Source organism: Papaver somniferum, chromosome 2, assembly GCF_003573695.1.
Source record: "Papaver somniferum cultivar HN1 chromosome 2, ASM357369v1, whole genome shotgun sequence".
NCBI classification, from domain to species: domain Eukaryota; kingdom Viridiplantae; phylum Streptophyta; class Magnoliopsida; order Ranunculales; family Papaveraceae; genus Papaver; species Papaver somniferum.
In genome coordinates this window covers 89,955,036-89,975,729 of record NC_039359.1, presented here as the reverse complement: position 1 = coordinate 89,975,729, position 20,694 = coordinate 89,955,036, and the positions used below count along the sequence as shown (strand labels likewise).

Below are 20,694 nucleotides of genomic sequence, written 5' to 3'. Positions count from 1 at the left end.
GGAAGCATTTTGGTTGTAGGAGTTGAGGAACCAATCTGACTAGATGGCAACATCTAAAGAGTCTATTCATAAAAGCACAGAGCTTAGGTGTTAGAAATAACATAATAGTTTCACCATATCTCGTTGACTCCTTTTCACTTCTGTTTTTATTTTTTTTTGTTTTTAAACTATGTTTCTCTAAGTGATTAGGTGGGGCTCACGATTCAAGTTGTTACCAATGCTATGGTGAATTAGAGTGATTGAGATACAAAAAAAAAAAAAAGAGAGACCAGACCATCAGACCAACTGGAATAAATTCAATAAAGTCGACCACTGGAACCCTTGTATATGCCAGTTGTGTTGACCTAGAGTTAGGATTATCAATCACTGGTTCCCTTGTATATGCCAGTATGTTGATATTAGTCAGACTAGTATCTCAGTCCATTAGGATGGTTCATTTTGGCGGAGGCCTTCAGACAGATATGAGAAACACCGTTCACCTAGTAAACATCAAAACCATCTATGTTTTTCTATATCCATCTTATTGATCTATCCATGTGATTAGTTTTGAATCCGGATATTGATGTCCATAGTGCGACTATCTGAGTAGAGCTCTGTCACTTCATATGAATTTTAGTATGCTTGAGTGCAAACTCATGCACAACAATTGGAATTTCGCATCAGGGTACTTCCTCCTGTAGTCAATAAGTATGCCAACCAAGGATATTTCTCAAACCAACCAAGGAGAACTGCATTGGAAAATTTCTCAAACCAACCACGAGGTTTTTGTTTAAGTCCATATAGAGCTTTACGAAGCTTGCATACCTGATTTAGAGAGTGAGACAATCCAGGCGGTGGTTTCATATATACTTCTTCTTGAAGGTCTCAATGAAGAAAGACATTTTTCAACAATAAAAAATATTTGGGAATTTTGATAAAGTACCCCGCTTTTTGAATACCCACTTAAAAATGCCCCCGTTTTTTAAAAATTTGTTAAACTGCCCCTCACAGTTAACTTTCATGTCCTGGGCCCACTAAATGAGTCAAAGGTCGTTTACCAAGTAAAAATTGGGGGTCATATGACCATTTACCACCCCAGTAAACTAATCGAGTTTGAGAGAGTAAACTCTTTCTTATTTTTCAGCCGACACTCCTCTTCTTCTCTCTGTTTTGTTTCTGAAAGGGGAAAAAATGGTGGTTTGATTGAATCGATAGAATCAATAGGATAGTTGGTTGTAGTTGATGATTTAATTGAATCAATTGAAGATGAACGAAGATATATCGTCCGTGACGTCGACTGGAAAGGAGAAAGGGATATCCAGGTAACAAGATTTGAAACCCTAACTTTTGTTTTGTAGATCTGTACTTGCATGATGAAATCAAATGATTTGGATGCTTTTTCTGTCAACATAAAGGGAAACCCTAACCTTTTTTTTTTTGTGAAATCTAACTTTTGCATAATTGTTTTATCTTTTTTTTTGTTTTTTTCCTTGAAGAATCTTCATCACCCATCATCTTTTTTGTTTTTTCCTTTTAATTTTTATCTGTGAATCCTGAATCTGGAAAAGAACGATGTCTGTGAAGAATCGGGTTCTTTATTTCTGCAAAAAAAAAATTCAAATTCAATAATTTTATAAAATTAAAGAAATAATAATAATAATCCCCATAAAAAGGTGAATAATTGTTTAATTTTAGGGTGTGATTCAAGCTTATGTGTCTAAGTGTCTTGATTCTTTTGTATATCCAGCACATCAAAACCATTACAAAATGTACTCATTTGTAATAACAAGAAAGTAATTAAGATAAGCATGATGTCTTGATTCTTTTGTATATCAACCAATTCTTTGTTCTTCTCATTGCACTCTTAATATATTCCATTGCAGTGGCAAACCCTAAGTCCCTTCTTTATAATGTCACCATGTGTACCATTGAGAATGTTATCGCACTTCAAGTCCCTGGGTACAACTGTTGGATCATGACTGTAAAAATAGTCCAAACCCATTTTTGTTTGTCCTGCCCATTTTTTAGCAGACTTCATATCGACTTTCTTGTGTTTGATTCTATACTGCCTCAAAGTACTGGAGCTAAACAATTCAGTAATGATTTTAACCGTCTCCGTCTCATGACCGTGTCATGACCGTCTCATGTGATGTACATCTTGATTATGTCTTTATGCTTAACAGAATTTAACAGATCACTTTAAAATCTAATAATTTATTTGTATTTCTGTTTTTTACAGTAATAACATTGTTAAGAGAAAAATCAAGATTAGAAATATACGATGTTATTGCATTGAGAGTAAGATTGAGCTTGTTTTCAAACAGTTAGAAAGAGATAAGATGCATCTGAGAATATTAGAGCAAATGGTTCATATGAAGATCTGTTTGGAAGATATAGATGATCTTGTTTTTCTATGGACATCAGGACATGGAGTTCCATGGACACTAAAAATGATCATGCCTTTTTTTGGTTTTGGGAGAATGCTGTAGTAAATAGTAATGGTTTTATTGAGTTGGCTGTCAAGGTTCATAATCTAGATTGGGACAAGGAGGTCACACCTAAGAAAGCAGTATCAAAGTCACCTCAAGTGAGAAGAATCCTAAGATTTGGAGGTGATAAGAACATAAGTGTAGGTGGTTCTACTGCTAGGAAGTTGTTTGGGCAGGGCAGTTCACAACCTACTCAAGAAAGTGTTGTTGGTGATAACTTGAGAGGAAGATCCAATAGTACACCAGTTCAAGTAGATGGAGAACCAGTTGAAGTTGATGATGATTTTGATCAAGAATATTGGTTAAATAAGATGAAAGAAAATGATGAGACTGTGATTCAACTTGAGAACAAAGAAGTGGATGAATGCCATCCTGTAGAAGATCCTGAAGCTGCAACTTCTTATAATAGTGATGAAGACAATGAAGATGCAAGTGATGCTGAACATGTTGGAGATGAAAATACAGATGAAGGTGATCATAACCTGCACCATTTATATACTTTTTTTTTCTACCTTTGTGCATTTAATATGAGTTGTTGCATTTATTGTTGTTCTAACACCTTGGAGTTGTGCAGATAATGATGACTCAAGTGATGATGGTGTATAAGTAAATGACCAAGGTACAATATGTAATTACACTTTAATGTTCTTGTTTTTTATGGTTTTAGCACATTAATTTTTTTTGTGTTGTTATGGCTTGTACTTTTTTAGGTAAGTGATGATGGTGTAGAACTGATTAGTTTTGGATTGTACTTGTTTAGGTAAGGAGTGTGAAGAAGATCATGAGTATTACAAGAAATTCCAAGCCGATAATCATGAGTTTGAGGATGAACCTGGTGAGTTGTTTGATGACTCAAACCTTGTTCAACCATTGGATCCAGAACAAATGATTGTAGGTACTGAGTTTCCTGATAAAAATGCATTCCAAAGACATTTAAATCTTTTTTGTGTATTAAATGAATGTGAGTATAAAGATTAAAAGAGTGACAGGGGAAGACTTAGGGTTTGGTTTGAAAATAGGTTTAATCATAGAGGAGATGTTGAGTGTGAGTGGTTTGTTTTTTCTTCAAAACTTAAAAATCAATCTACATTTAAGGTAAGAGTGTGAACTTAACTCATACTTGCAAGGGGAAGGTTGTTGCAGACAAGATAATGAATAGGTCTGCAGATCCTCAATTAGTAGCTGAAGTTGTACAAAGCAAGTTGAGATCTGGAAATGTGATTCCAAGACCAAGACAGATTCAAGTAGATTTCAAGGCTTCTCATCTAATTGATATTACTTATCATATTGCATGGAAGGCCAAGAACTTAGTAATGGAAGCTAGATGTGGGAGTTATAAAGAGAGTTACGTTTAATAAGATGGTGTATGACTCCAACAAGAATTCAGTTGCTAGTTTCTCTTATTGTGAGACTGACATGGCATTTGAGTCCATGAAAATAAGTTTTGCTGGAGCAATCAAAGGATGGCTTGAAGGGTGTAGATCAGTTATTGGGTTAGATGCTTGTCATCTAAATGGTAAGTGTGGTGGTGTGTTGATGGCTGCAACAGGGTTAGATGGACAAAATGGATTAGTCACATTAGGAATTGGAGTTTTCCCTGCTGAAACAATTGAGAATTGGACTATGTTCCTGACTGACTTGAATCCATTTCTCTTAGGCCATGAAAAGCCATTGACATTCATTTCGGATAGGCAGAAAGGGCTACTTGAAGCTGTTCCTGCTGTGTTCCCAGACTCACACAATAGATAGTATTGGAGGTAAGATTCTCAAATATTTATTTGTTCTGAACATAAATTTTCATATAGTTGCTATCTACTTATAAGTTTTTGTTGTTTCAGGCACTTGTATAACAACTTCAAGAAGCACTTTAAGGGACAAAAGTTGTATAGATTACTTTGGAATGCAGCCAAATGCTACAAGAAGAAACATTTCTATGTAACATCTCACATTATTTTACATACATGTTGATATTTCAATGGTTTGTAATGTCTTATAATATGCCAATATGTTTATAGTTTCTGTGTGTTGTATGCAGAAACATATGAGGAAAGAAAATGCTGCTGTTGTGGTGTACCTTGAAGAGGTTGGTGTTGAGTCATGGGATAGAGCCTTTTTTGATGACACTAGTAAGTGTGAACACCTAAATAACAACTTGAGTGAGTCTTTTAATTCCATAGCCAAAAATCTTAGGGACAAACCAGTATGTAGACTATGAATTCTTTACAATCAATTGGTTAAGAGTATATTTCACAAAAGAAGAAAGGAGAGTGCACCTTGGAATCCAGATGAATTGGTTCCAACTGCAATGAAACTAATTGGGAAGATGATGAAGTTGGTTGGTGCATTTAAAGTTGAACCATGTGTTAGTGGTAAATTGTATGAGGTTATAAATGAAGGTAGCAAGGAAGTTTTTATTGTCAACTTGGAAGAAAATACATGTAGTTGTCTGCAATGGCAACTCAGAGGTTTTGTTTGACAACATGCAATTTGTTGCTTGAAACCATTCATACCTGATTGGACAAAGTAAGTACATATTGTCCAACTTCCCTTTTTATTTTTTTTTATTGTTGTTTGTCAACTTTACTATGTATTTATGCAATTGCAATAACAATTTTGGAATGTTGGCAGGTACTGTTGTCATTATTATTCAGTTGCTGCATACAGGCCACATATGCTCCAGTTGTGTTTCCATTTTCTGCTCAAGAAGATTGTCCTGAGGTATATTTTCTAGTCATTTTGTTCAAGTTATTTCATGTAATTTGTCCTATTAACTTTAATTGTTGACTTCATTTCTTTAGGATATCATTCTAACGTTATAGTCCATTATTATTGTTTAGTTGGAAGAACATGAAAGGATTGAGCTGGAATATGCTATCAAGATCAGAAAAACAGGTAGGCCTAGAGTTAAGAGGAGGAGAGCATGGGATGAGCCTAAATCACAGACAAAGGTATATTCATGTCGAAACTGTGGTTCAACTAGTCATAACAAAAGCACATGTCCAGGTGGTGATGTTGGCAAGAATACTAAAGCAAAGAGGCAGAGAACTCAAGTAGATGGTGCTACCTTTACATTCAATGAAAGACCTGTTGCATCTACTTCTAAAGCTAAGAAATCTCAACCATATTCTTCTAAAGCTGCATCTTCTTCTAAAGCTTATAAATCTCAACCATCTAATATTCCAAAGACACCTGATAAAGCTTTTACAACTTCAAAGAAACATAACAACACTCATCCAAAGAAGTGAATGGTTCCAGTATAATAATGTGGTTTACAGTAGTTAGGGTTGTCTTTTTTTAGTGCTATTTTGGTGCTGAAAACATTGAACATATGCTGTAATATTTTGGAACATATTTTTATATATATAATTAAGTACTTTTGTGAAAATTTTAGACTTGCAAAAACTTGGGTTCATAATTTCTATAAATACAGGTTGAAGAGTATTGAATTGGGAATATGACAGTTGCAGAAACTTGACTTGGTGTTTTGAATCGGCGGTTCAAGTGGATTCAGCTCAACTCAGTTTGAAGGGTTTTCTAGACTTTTTTCGCTGCCACCTAAGCATTAACGTCTGTAACTAACTATTGCCGTTTTTTCCAGTTTTCTGAAAGAAAACGGTCAAGGGAAGGATACTTTAAAAAAAATTTAAAAAACGGGGGCACTTTTTTAGTGTAATGTTAAAAATAGGGGTACTTTATCAAAAAGCCCAAAATATTTCTTCATAGTGAATACCATACTCTTGATTATATCCTTGAGCAACTAAACGATATTTATACTGAACTACTTTACCATATGAGTTAGTCTTTATCTTGTTGTAGACCCCTTTACAACCAACAACAAATTATATTGGAGGTTAGTCAACCATGTCCCATGTATTATCTTCCTTGTGTGCAGTCAATTCTTCTTTCATAGAGGTTTTCCATACTGGACTTAAAGATGCTTCCCTGAAAGACTTAGGTTCAAGTAAAGATAAAAATAGATGATAAAGAGCAATGATAATCTGATAACTTAGCTGGTATCCGACAAATACGCGAAGGAAATGCATTAACTTCAGCCACAAGATCCCCATCTGGGAAGGCAATATTAGGATTGTCCATAAAGTGGTGGTCAGGAGTAGCTTCAGAAACTTCAATAGTAATGAATTATGTGTTGAGAGTACTGGTGATAGGAATAGTTGTTGGTTGCGATTGTATGGAGACACATCTTCAAAGGGATCTAGAATGTGAATTTCTCTAAGGTATACGATTTACTACTAGAAAGAGGCCAAAATGATATTTTCTCTCAAAATAGCATGACGAGAAATACGTAATCGTCGACTCTCTGGATCACAACAGCGATAACCCTTTTATTCAATACCACAACCTGGAAACACACATATGTCATTATTTTTGCCGAGTTTATTTCGTTCTCGTTCTGTAAGAAGAACAAACCATGTTGAACCAAATGCACAAAGTTCATAGTAGGCAGGTGACTTTCCATAAAGATGTTCATGATGATATTCTTCATATAACTACATTTGGGACATGGTTGAGTACATAAACTGCAGTGAGAACTGACTCACCCCAAAAATTAGAGGAAACAAATGCAGAAAGAAGTTGAGTTCTAGCTATTTCAATGATATGACGATGGTTTTGATATCATTTTATTCTGGATTTTCTGTACCAGACAACTGAAGAAAGGTACATTCGGAGTTGAGAAATACATTAAAAGAAGTAGATATATGTTAACCTCCCTGATCAGCATGAAAGATTTTGATAGATTTTCCAAAATGATATTTGATAATTCTAGAGTAATCAGTGTATAGTTTTAAGAAATCTGATCTAAAACAGAAAACATATATCCATGTGAAACGAGTGTAATCATCAATGAAGATAACATAACATAAATCCCCTCCCTTAGAAGCAAGGGGAGTCTTTCCCCAAATATTTTAACGAATAAGATCAAGAGGTGAAATATAAAGAGTTGTGTTGTTATAAAAAGGAAGTGCTGGTTGTTTATGAAAAAGCGGGGGTCTAACAACCACAACCAACAATTCATTTGGCAATCTGAGAGGACTTACTCCAATATACTTTCAAGAGAATCAATTAGACAGTCAGATTCAATCTATAGGAAAGTATATTAAAGAGCGATATCTCTATTTCTCAATTCAATCTGAAATAAAATAAATAATAATTTGCGAGCCCGATTGAATAAGGACAAATAACTTGAACGGTACCAAAGACCAACTTTCAAGTATCAATCAATTTATATCAACAAACAAAGGTTGGATTATCTAGTTGATCGATTTTAACGCACAACCTGTGATATTTCAATTATATAACAAAATATAACGCGGAAAAGAAATAACACAGCCACCAGAAGTTTTGTTAACGAGGAAACAACAAATGTAGAAAAACCCGGGACCTAGTCCAGCTTTGAAAACCACACCGTATTAATCCGCTACAGACACTAGCCTACTACCAATAAACTTCAGACTGGACTATAGTTTAACCCTAATCAATATCACACTGATTCAAGGTATCGTTTTGCTCCTTACATCTCTGATCCCAGCAGGATACTACGCACTTGATTCCCTTAACTGCTCTCACCCACAACTAAGAGTTGCTACGACCCAAAGTCGAAGACTTGATAAACAAATCTTTCTCACAAAGAAAAGTCTATTGGAATAGATAAATCTGTCTCCCACAGAAATACCTATGAGTTTTGTTCCGTCTTTTGATAAATCAAGGTGCACGAAAACCAATTGATAAACCAGACTTATATTCCCGAAGAACAGCCTAGTATTATCAATCACCTCACAATAATCTTAATCGTATGGAAGAGAAACAAGATATTATGGAATCACAAATGATGAGATGAAGATGTTTGTGACTACTTTTTATCTTACTTATCGGATAATAAATCTCGAGCAAATCTTAAAGAAGATAGTACTCAATACTATAGAAACAGCAAGATCAGATCACACAACTACCGAGAAAATAGTTGGGTCTGGCTTCACAATCCCAATGAAGTCTTCAAGTCGTTAACCTACAGGATTTCGTGAAAAACCTAAGGTTAAAGGAGAATCGACTCTAGCTTATGCAACTAGTATCACAGAGAAGTGTGAGGATTAGGTTTCCCAGTTGCTAGAGTTCTCCTTTATATAGTTTTCAAATCAGGGTTTGTAATCTAAGTTACCTTGGTAAAATAACATTCAATATTCACCGTTATATGATAACCTGATTAGATTCAAGCTAATATCTTTCAACCGTTAGATCGAACTTAGCTTGTTATACACAAATGAAATGTACCTTCATTTAGGTTTGAGTAACCGTACCTAAACGTGTACACCAAGTTGGATCAAGATTGGTAAAGAAGTTAGACATATGAACACTCTCATATCAACCTTGTTCATCTTAACCATAACTAGTTCAAATGACACAAATGAAACTAGTTAAAGAGTTGTTTCAATTGCTATATTCTCATAGAAGTATACAAGAACACAATTGAAGCAAAATCGGTTTGATTTACTCGAATCAATTCATCAAAATTATAGCCACGGTTTGCAAAGATTGCATTCCTTATTATATAAATGTATTAGTTCATGTACACAACCGATTTTAGAACTTTAACCTTCAAATATGCAAACGGGTACGCATACTTGAAATACCCGGACTGAGTTTGGGTTTCGCCAGTACGCAAACTGGTACACAAACCACAAATCCCAGAAGAAAATATCGGACATGAACCTCACGCCAGTACGTATACGGGTACGCATACTTAGGTTCCCGGATTTCTCAAACCAACAGGTATGCATACGAGTATGCATACTGTGGTTCCCATACATGGAGTACATATGTGCAAGAGTGCACAACATGTCATAATCAAATAATGGTTAAGTTTTCTAAACTATTATTTAAATCATTGAAACTTTCTTAGAGGATGACAATAGCCGTTTTCACACACTATTAGCATCAACACAATTTTAAAGTTATTGAAATAATCATAACGAAACATTCCAGGTCTACACCAGATGATTATATCACATAAACCATGTAAGATGTTACTCGGCAATTTTCACATGATCATCTTTTGACTTTTTTCAAGAATATAAGATGAACTTGGTCAAAGCGAAAGCTTACCAACACATATTTCGAGAAATATGTAAGCGAGTTAAACTCAGCTCGAAATATCAAATGTGCATAGTAGAAAACTATATAGCACTACGACTTATATCTCAATATAGGAGATAGAGTAGAAATAGACTTTTCAAGTGATAGATGAGTTTCAGTCTCCACATACTTTTTGTTGATGAAGTTCCACAAGCTCTCCTTAGTAGTTCTTCGTCTTTAAATGATGAACACCGTGAAGTCTAATGCTCAACCATACAATCTATATCCTAGTCTGAGACATCTATAAGTAGACTAGAAATCAAGACTTATAGTTTTGATCACTAACATTGACAAACAAGCTTGAGATAGCAACGCTTGCGAGTTCGACCGAGCAATACTCTAACAATCTCCCCTTTTGTCAATTTTACTGACAAAACTATCAATACATATGGATTACAATATAAATAAAACTTTGTAGCTTCTCATCCAAATGATTGATATCCTTGGCTCTTCAACATACTCGAAATCTTCGTCACTTCCAAGTACTCCATGATTCTAAATGTGTTCAACTCAGTATCATCGTTATTGAAGATCCATAGCAATAATAATGTGAAAACAGTTGCTCTCAATCATTGTTATACAATGTCATAGTATTATTACACATCATCAAAGGTCAATTGTATCACAACTTTGACAATAATACTATGGTGATATGTATCACTCCCCCTTAGTGGGATCCTCATGAAATTTTCATAGAGATACTTCATGACCAAAAGAGAACAACATATCAACTTTTTAGATGCAATCATATAGCCGAAGCTGAATGCATTCATCAAGGAGTTTATAAAGATACTAGAAAACTCCTACAATATTCCACAGCCGCACTCCCCACAAAGATATGTCAATTAAGCACAAGTTCAATTATGAACTCTCTCCCATAAAATGTCATTCCCGGAAGAACAACAAGAGCGACCTTACTTTTACAAGAAAAGAAGGATTTCAAGGAACACTATGATACTTAACAGAAATGAATCTACTAGAAACAAATGAAAACTTGAAGCAACACTACTCATGGAATTTCAAACTCAATTGCCCGAAAGATCGAGATAAGTGCAGGGGCAATATTTATGAAAGACTAATGAACCAGAAGAAAACCCATAGACTGCCGCAAGTGTTGAAATGTAGCATTATCTAATGGTTTGGTGAGAATATCAGCCAATTGTTGTTCGGAAGGCACAAATTCCATATTAATGATACCATTTTCATAAATCTCTCGAATAAAATGATACCTTATGTCAATGTGCTTAGTTCTTGAGTGCTCAACATGATTCTCAGTGATGGCAATCGCACTAGAGTTATCACAAAATATCTTCATTATACCAGAGTCAATTCCATAATCAACAAGCATTTGTTTCATTCATAGAAGATGAGTACAACATGAGCCTGCAACAATATATTCTGCTTCACATGTTGAGAGAGATTGTGAATTTTGTTTCTTGTTATGCCAAGATACAAGATTCAATCCTACGTAGTAGAAACCCCCTGATGTACTCTTTCTGACTTTCACATATCCTGCCCAATCTGCATCTGAAAAGGCAGTAAGATCAATGTTAGTATCGAAAGTGTAACATAGACCATACCCGAAAGTGTGATTAATGTATCGTATGATCCTTTTTGCAGCTACAAGATGAGATTCCTTTGGATTCTCCTGAAATCTAGCACAGCAACCAACACTAAAAGAAATATCAGGTCTAGTGGCTGTAAGATATAAAAGACTTCCAATGATAGATCGGTTTTTAATCCACATTTACTCCTTTCTCATCTCGATGTAGTTTACCCTTGGTAGGCATAGGAGTTAGTTTTGGAGTTGACTTATCAAGGTCGAATCTTGTGAAAAGGTCTCTTGCATATTTTTTCTGAGATAAGTAAATTCCATCTTTGTGTTGTTGAATTTTTAAACCCAAGAAGAATTTTAATTCACCAACATTGCTCATTTCAAACTCCTTACCAAGAGAGACTTGAAAGTCTTTTGAAAGTTTCTCAGATGTTGATCCATATATGATATCATCTACATAAACTTGAGCAATTACAACATCTTTCCCACTCCATTTGGTAAACAGCGTTTTATCAGCTCCACCTCTCGAAAAACCTTTCCTAAGAAGGGAAGTAGTTAGTTTCTCGAACCAGGCACGAGGCGCTTGTTTTAACCCATATAATGCCTTATTGAGCTTAAAAACATGATCAGGGAAATCAAGTTTTTCAAATCCCTTAGGTTGAGCGACATAGACTTCTTCCTTTAAGTTTCCATTTAGGAAAGAGGATTTAATGTCCATTTGAAACAACTTAACCTTAAGAAAACAAAAATGAGCTAATAACAGTGGAATGGACTCAAGGCGTGCCACATGAGCAAAGGTTTTGTCAAATTCGATTCCTTCAATCTGTGAATATCCCTGAGCGACAAGTCTAGCTTTGTTTCTGACAATGGTGCCAAATTCATCAGACTTGTTCTTAAATATCCATTTAGTACCAACAATATTGATATTTCAGGGACAAGGTACGAGTTCCCATACATATTGTCTTTGAAATTGATTCAACTCTTCATGCATTGCATTCACCCAAAAGGGATCATTAAGAGCTTCATCAATATTTGTTGGTTCCACTTGCGATAGAAAACAACCAAAATTGTAAATATTTTTAATTTGTACTCTCGTCTTATCAGTAGAATATCTTCCTCCAATAATACTATTAGTATCATGATTCCTTTTGAACCTATAGATGTCGTGGATGGGCACGTTGTTCAACAGGAATAACCTGACTAGAGCTTTTCTCCTCATCACTAGAAACATCATCAGTAACCGTTGGGACAACTTCTACTGATTCTGGAATTTCTTTGATTTTCTTAATTGTCTCGGTTGGAGGCAAATTGGCAGGAGAGCCATCATGACGAAAATTACTTAGATCATCAATGATAACATTTGCAGATTCCATCATGACTTGGGTCCTGAGATTAAAAACTCGGAAACCACGACTGTCAGATGTATATCCAAGAAAAATACATGCATCGCTTTCTGAATCAAATTTCCCTTTCTGTTCACGGTCCTTTAGAAGTAGCACTTACTGCCGAACACTCTAAGATAGTGTAAGTTGGGTTTTTTACCGTACCACAACTCATAGGGAGTGTTTAAGGACTTTGACCGTAAATAAACACGATTGATCAAGTAGCAAGCCGTAAAAACAGCCTCACCCAAAACCTTAACGGTAAGTTTTTGTTATGGAGCATTATCCTTGCAATTTCCTGAATGTTTCTATTCTTCCTTTCTTCAACTACGTTAGCTTGTGGAATAATAGGCGGTGAGTATTGTTGAATAATTCCCAGAGAGTCACAGTATTCAAACACTTTGGTGTCCTTGAATTTAGTTCCACGATCACTTTTAATTTTCTTTAGTTTGCGACCTTGTTCATTCTGGATTCTATTAACAATAATCTTGAATTCACTGAGGGTTTCATTCTTGTGAGCCAAAAACGCCACCCATGTGAATCTGGTGTAATCATCTACCATAACCAAAGCATACTTCTTTCCAGCCACCGTAGATTTTTGAATTGAGCCAAAAAGATCCACATGAATTAATTGAAGTGGAGCTTTAGTGAGAATGTCTCGAGATGATTTATGCGTAACTTTCGTTTGTTTACCCTTTTGACAGGCACCACATACACCTTCAACCTTATCATTGATTTTGGGAACACCTCTAACAAGTTCTTTGTTAATGATCTTAGTTAGAAGTTGATAATTGATGTGACCAAAATGCTCATGCCAAAGATGTGTAGATTCCACCTTAGTCAAATTGCGACAATTATGGAACTGAGTATCCAAGAGATAACAGTTATTTTTTCCACGTGATCCTTGAAAAATCACTTTTCCAGATTTGTCGACAATGTCACATCTATTAGAATTGAAGACAACCTTATGGCCTTTGTCACAGATTTGACTAACAGAAAGGAGATTAACAGTCATACCTTTAACATATACGACGTCATGTATTTCAGGAACGCCAGGTAACTTGATCATCCCCTCTTGCTTATGTAGCAGCAGATCCCATCTCCAAATGTTATTGGACCACCATCAAAGTCGCTTGTGTTGACAAACCATGAGAGATCTCCAGTCATATGCCTGTTACATCCACTATCAAGGAACCACTGAAAGGGTGATGTTGAAGTTAGAGAAAAAGCTCTCATACTAGCACTACTAACCACATTAGGCTTTCTTGTTAGTATTGAATGTCTTTTAAGAGTAGACAGTAGTTGTACTGTAATGCCCTGATATTTCGGCAGTGGATGGCCGAATGGAATATAAGTAATGATTTGTCCTTTCATAACACCGAGGCCTTTTCAACACAATTGGCTCCAGAGTTGGCAGAAAACTCTGCAGTTAAGCGTGCTTGGGCGGGAGAAATCCAGGGATGGGTGATTATCCGGGAAGTTTCTGCTGGATTACCGCAGAGATTCCCGTTCAAAATCCCACACTGTTGGATAACCGCATTGGCTAAGTAGGGAACGGGTCATTACAAATGGTATCAGAGCCGATGACGATTCACCTGACGAGGGTGAGAGAGTACGCTGGCCGGGGTTGTGTTAGGTCCTAATCTCATGAGGGGTAGGGAACGTCGGAGATCGGCAGTGGTTCACCGATGAAATGGAATATAGGTAATGGTTTGTCCTTTCATAACACCGAGGCCTGATGGGCTCACTTGACTGAGTTGTGTAAAAAACTTCTCAGTTAAGCGTGCTCGGCCGGGAGTAGTCACAGGATGGGTGACCTCTCGGGAAGCTGCTGCTGGATAACCGCAGTAGTGTCGTTAAAAATCTAACACTGCTGGATAACCCCAGTGGGTAAGTGGGAATAATATCGGTGTTAGTTGGGATACAACTAGGGGTCATTTCCTTGTGCTAGGGCGGGGGAGTATGTTGGAGGATTATGCCAGATACTACTCTCACATGAGACAAGGAACGTCTACATTATACCGAGGTCTTTTCAGCATAATTGGCTCCAGAGTTGGCAGAAAACTCTGCAGTTAAGCGTGCTCGGACGGGAGCAATCCTGGGATGGGTGACCTCCCGGGAAGTTACTGCTGGATGACCGCAGCGAAGCCCGTTGAAAATCCCACACTGCCGAATAACCGCAGTGGCTAAGTGGGAACAATATCGGCGGAAGGACGGGTCATTATATGTACAACGTTCTTATGAAGATCACCAGCAACTTTTGATCTTTTCTTAAAAGGCAAACATACATGTTGGAAGTGATCATGAGAACCACAAAACACACCTGTACCAATATCATTATCCTTGTTCGAAGATTTCTGAGCACCACCAGGTTTCACAGAGCCCAAACCTCGCTTATGACCTGACTTACGAAAATTCTTTAAAGAAGAATTAGATGAGTTATTCAAAACCATTAAAGATGACTTTACAGATTTCAAATCCTTAAGTTTTGCAATTTCTACAGCAAGATCATAGTTGGTACCGTTTTGTTCATCCAACTTCTTCTAGAGGTCAACTACCTCTTCAGAGCGTTCTCGAAGATCGGATTTTTTGATATAAACTTCGCAATAAAGACCATCAATTTTTCTAGACAAAGAAAATTGATGAGTTTTTTTAAATCAGGATTCTCAACCGTATTAATGGTTTCTAGAACACGCTTGAAGTTGAGATTGTCCATTTATGGTGAAGCGTTTTCAGAGATAATAATGTCCATAATCAAATCGCTACAAACACAAACTTATGAGGTTTTAAACGTGTTTGCCTGCTCTGATACCAACTCAAAAAGCGGGGGTCTAACAACCACACAAAACATTTCGTTTAGCAATCTGAGAGGACTTACTCCAATGTACTTTCAAGAGAATCAACCAGACAGTCAGACTCAATCTATAGGAAAGTATATCAAAGAGCGATAACTCTATTTCTCAATTCAATCCACAATCAAACAAATAACAATTTGCGAGCCCGATTGAATAAGGAGAAATAACTTGAACGGTACCAAATACCAATGTTCAAGTGTCAATCAATTTATATCAACAACCAAAGGTTGAATTATCTAATTGATTGATCTTAACGCACAATCTGTGATATTTCAATTATATAACAAAATATAATGCGGTAAAGAGATAACACAAACACCAGAAGTTTTGTTAACGAGGAAACTGCAAATGCAGAAAAACCCCGGGACCTAGTCCAGCTTTGAACACCACACTGTATTAAGCCTATACAGACACTAGCCTACTACCAGTGAACTTCGGACTGAACTGTAATTGAACCCTAATCAATCTCACACTGATTCAAGGTACAGTTGCGATCCTTACGTCTCTGATCCCAGCATGATACTACACACTTGATTCCCTCAGCTGATCTCGCCCACAACTAAGAGTTGCTACGACCCAAAGTCGAAGACTTGATAAACAAATCTGTCTCACACAGAAAAGTCTATTGGAATAGATAAATCTGTCTCCCACAAAAATACCTATGAGTTTTGTTCTGTCTTTTGATAGATAAAAGTGCACATGAACCAATTGATAAACCTGACTTATATTCCCGAAGAACAGCCTAGTATTATCAATCACATCACAATAATCTTAATCGCATGGAAGCGAAACAAGATATTGTGGAATCACAAACGACGAGACGAAGTTGTTTGTGACTACTTTTTGTCTTGCCTATCGAAGAATAAATCTCGATACAATCTTTAAAAAGATAGTACTCAATATGATAAAAACAACAAGATCAGATCACTCAACTACAGAGAAAATAGTTGGGTCTGGATTCACAATTCCAATGAAGTCTTCAAGTCGTTAACCTACAGGATTTCATGAAAAACCTAAGGTTAAAGGAGAACCGACTCTAGCATATGCAACTAGTATCACACAGAAATGTGGGGATTAGGTTTCCTAGTTGGTAGAATTCTCCTTTATATAGTTTTCAAATCAGGGTTTGCGATCTAAGTTACCTTGGTAAAAAAGCATTCAATATTCACCATTAGATGAAAACCTGAGTAGATTCAAGCTAATATCTTTCAACCATTGGATCGAACTTAGATTGTTATACACAAATGAAATGTACCTTCATTTAGATTTGAGTAACCGTTCCTAAACGTGTACACCAAGTTGGTTTAATAATAATTAACCGAAGTTAGCCAACACTCTCATATCAACCTTGTTCATCTTAACCATAACTAGTTCAAATGACTCAAATGAAACTAGTTAAAGAGTTGTTCAATTTCTATATTCTCATAAAAGTATACAAGAACACAATTGAAGAAAAATCGGTTTGATTCACTCGAATCAATTCATGAACACTATAGCCACGGTTTGCAAAGATTGCATTCCTTATTATATAAATGTATTAGTTCATGTACATAGACGATTTTAGAACTTTATCCTTCAAGTATGCAAACGCGTACGCATACTTGAAATACCCGGACTGAGTTTTGGTTTCGCCAATACGCAAACGGATACACAAACCACAAATCCCAGCAGAAAATCTTGGACATGAACCTCACGCCAGTACGCATACGGGTACGCATACTTAGGTTCCCGGATTTCTCAAACCAACAGGTATGCATACGGGTATGCATACTATGGTTCCCAGACATGAATTACATATGCGCACAACATCTCATAATTCAATAATGGTTAAGTGTTCTAAACTCTTATTTAAATTATTGAAACTTTCTTAGAGGATGTCAATAGTCGTTTTCACACATTTTAGCATCAACGCAATTTTCAAGTTATTGAAATAATCATAACGAAACATTACAAGTCTACACCAAATGATTGTATCACACAGACCATGTAAGATGTTACTCGACAGTTTTCACATGATCAACTTTTGACTTTCGTCAAGAATATAAGATGAACTTGGTCGAAGAGAAAGCTTACCAACACATATTTTGAGAAATATGTAAGCGAGTTAAACTCAGCTCGAAATATAAAATGTGCATAGTAGAAAACTATATAGCACTACGACTTATGTCTCAATATAGGAGATAGAGTAGAAATAGACTTTTCAAGTGATAGATGAGTTTCAGTCTCCACATACCTTTTGTTGATGAAGTTCCACAAGATCTTCTTAGTAGTTCTTCGTCTTCAAATGATGAATGCCGTGAAGTATAATTCTCATCTACACAATATATATATCCTAGTACGAGACATCTATAAGTAGACTAGAAATCAAGACTTATAGTTTTGATCACTAACATTGACAAACAAGCTTGAGATAGCAACGCTTGCGAGTTCGACCGAGAAGTGCTCTAACAGTTTACCCAACTTACATGAAATGCAATAAGGTTCTTTGTTAATCTGAATAAATCCTAATAAACCTTGTTGACCATATATGTAAGACGAGAGAAAGAGACATGACCTAACTTAGAGTGCCAAGACATAAATGGAGATATAGTTGAAGGTAAATAAGATGTAGAAGCAACAACGAGTTTTTTATTTGATTGTTGAGGGACAATGAGTGTTTCAAGGAGGTATAAATGACCAACTCTACGATATATCCCAACAAATTAACGTCCCTGTCCTAGGATCCTGTATCACACAACTATAAGAGAAGAAGTAAACGTTAAAGCCTTGATTACATAATTTCCCAATGGCTATAAGATTCATATATATCTTTGAAAGCTATATGTATCTTGTCTGAAACTTTAACCTAACCAATATGTCTAGCAGATATTTATGATCCATCTGCAGTATGGATTTTAGGTGTAACAATAGGATGATTGTTCTCAAACACAGTAAATTTGAATGTCATGTGATTAGAGGCACCTGAATCGAAAAACCAACCAGTTGAGAATTAAAGTACATGTGGGAAATGGAAAAGCAGAAGTTGTTGAGGGATTATTACCAATTGCAAGAGTTTGTTTGAGAATCTCTTGAATATTAGCAAGGTTGTTTGGTGCAGATGCCAACGGTTCATGACTTCTTTCTAATGCAGATGTTGCAAGAATGGATGATGCAGATGTATATGTTGATGCAGTGGCATTCAATCTCCTATTTTCTCTCATATTATTAGATGATGGTGATGGACAATTTCCTACTGTATGTCCACGTTCTTTTCAATAATTGCATTGAACTTTAGAGGTTTCACCTTGAGATATATCATGCAATGTTGTAATTGATGGTAGATGGCAATTTCCGGATAAGTGTCCAGTTTCTTATAGTGGACTTGTGATATGTCACGATGATTCTTCTGAGTATTGACATGGGGATTGAAGTTTGTACGTGAAGTCACTGCAAGTACATCATGGATATCTCGCTTGATTCTTTTTCAAGTTTCTTCAGAAATAAGTTCAGAGAGTGCAGTTTCTACAGTTGGAAGAGGTGTTCGATGAAGAATGGATGCTCTGAATGATTCAAATTCATCTTTTAATTCCATTAAAAAATGAACTAATTGTGATTCTTTAATGTATTTCTGCCACAACTCTATATCAAATGTCCAATTATGTTCATAAGTGCTAACTGGTTCCGTACAACTGACATCTCAGAGTGAAAGTCAGAAATTGATTGATCATGTTGTTGTTTCATTTATCGGATATCCTGTTCAAGCTTGTAATGTTGAGCAAAGTTGAGTTGAGTATACCTTTTTGCAAAAAATTCCCATGCTTCACTGGCATGTTCAAAGTTGGTGAGTTGTATGCTTATGGATGTAATCGTTGTGTTATCAATCCATGTGAATATCTTATGATTTTTTACTTCCCAGTCGTCGACGCTTTCTCCTGCAACATCTTTATATTTACTACTAGTACCAGTTATATTAGGGTTTTTGGTTTTGCCATCAATGTACTTCCACATACCTTTTCCTTTGAGAAAACTTCTCATAAGAAAAGACCAATAATTAGAGTTGGTTCCATCTAGTCTTGTAGTGATTGTTTGATAATCCTCACGATACATGTTGAAGGAAAAAAATAAAATACCTGATGTTGAGTTTTAGGATATGGAAAAGAAAGACAAATAAGTGAGAATAAGAACCAGAGAAGAAAGGTTGACGATTCTTGGTATCTTAGGACTATGTTGCAGCGGAAGAGGGTTTTCAGATTTTTTTCTGGCTCTGATGCTATAAAAAAGATATTCATGACATGTATATTCAATAATTAGGGTTGTATTCAATGTGTTCAAAGAGATACAATACAATTTCTCTTATATACAATAAATGGGGAAACAAAATAACACACAATATACATGTCAAGGAAACAATATACATAATCAATTTTTTTTTTAATGAAAAACCTCTCATATATATTTAGAAGAAGCTAAGATTACAGAGTTTAAGATAAAACTGAGTTCCTTCTTAGTCTATCAAAAAATAGTGTGTTCACATCACACACAAAAGAATCCATAGGAAAACTGAAACCACTAAGAGATCTTGCTTCTTTTGCTATTCTATCTAAGTAAAACAATAAAATTCTTTTCCTAAACTCAATTAGAATATACAGAATCGAATATTACCTCAAGGAAATAGGACAATATCATTTTAACATTAATATTAGGCATGCTTTTAATCATCTTGAAACACCTTCAATACCAGTAGCTGATAGTCACAATCTAGAAAAACCTTTCTCTAAGGATGAAGTTAGGCAGGTGATTTTTCATTTTGGTGTTAATGAAAGCCCGGGACCGGATGGCTTCACATTGGAATTTTTCAAATGTTCTTGGGATATGATTAAAGTAGACTTAATGCTGATGATCAAAGAATTTGAGAATGCTAGTACGTTAGATTGGAGAATGAATTGCACCAATATCATTTTGATTCCTAACTGTAATAGAGATGTTTCTTTACATAATTTTAGGCAATTAGCTTAATTGGGAGTGTGTATAAGATTTTTTCAAAGTTACTTTTTGAAAGAATGAAAAGGTTGTCCTTCCACTCATCATTTCTGACTATCAGGGAGCGTTTGTTCATGGTAGACAAATCTATGATGGAATCTTAATTGCTTCAGAGTTACTCGATTCTAGATTGAGATAACAAGATACATGGATTCTTTGTAAGGTGGAATTTTAAAAGGTATTCAATAATTTGCGTGGATACTTCTTTAGATAGATTTGGTTTCGGTATGAAGTAGAGGAGTTGGATTAAATGGTTCATCACAACT

At 35.7% G+C, this 20,694-nt stretch overlaps 1 long non-coding RNA gene across 1 annotated transcript; it reads left to right on the top strand.

The window, feature by feature from the left end:
- Positions 1-1,129: 1,129 nt before the first annotated feature.
- On the top strand, positions 1,130-6,124 carry LOC113348357. The gene is made up of 8 exons (XR_003359596.1): positions 1,130-1,301; positions 2,219-2,939; positions 3,043-3,087; positions 3,229-4,225; positions 4,307-4,403; positions 4,504-4,991; positions 5,097-5,186; positions 5,306-6,124. It is a non-coding gene; the product is annotated as an uncharacterized LOC113348357 (long non-coding RNA).
- The last annotated feature ends 14,570 nt before the right edge of the window (positions 6,125-20,694 follow it).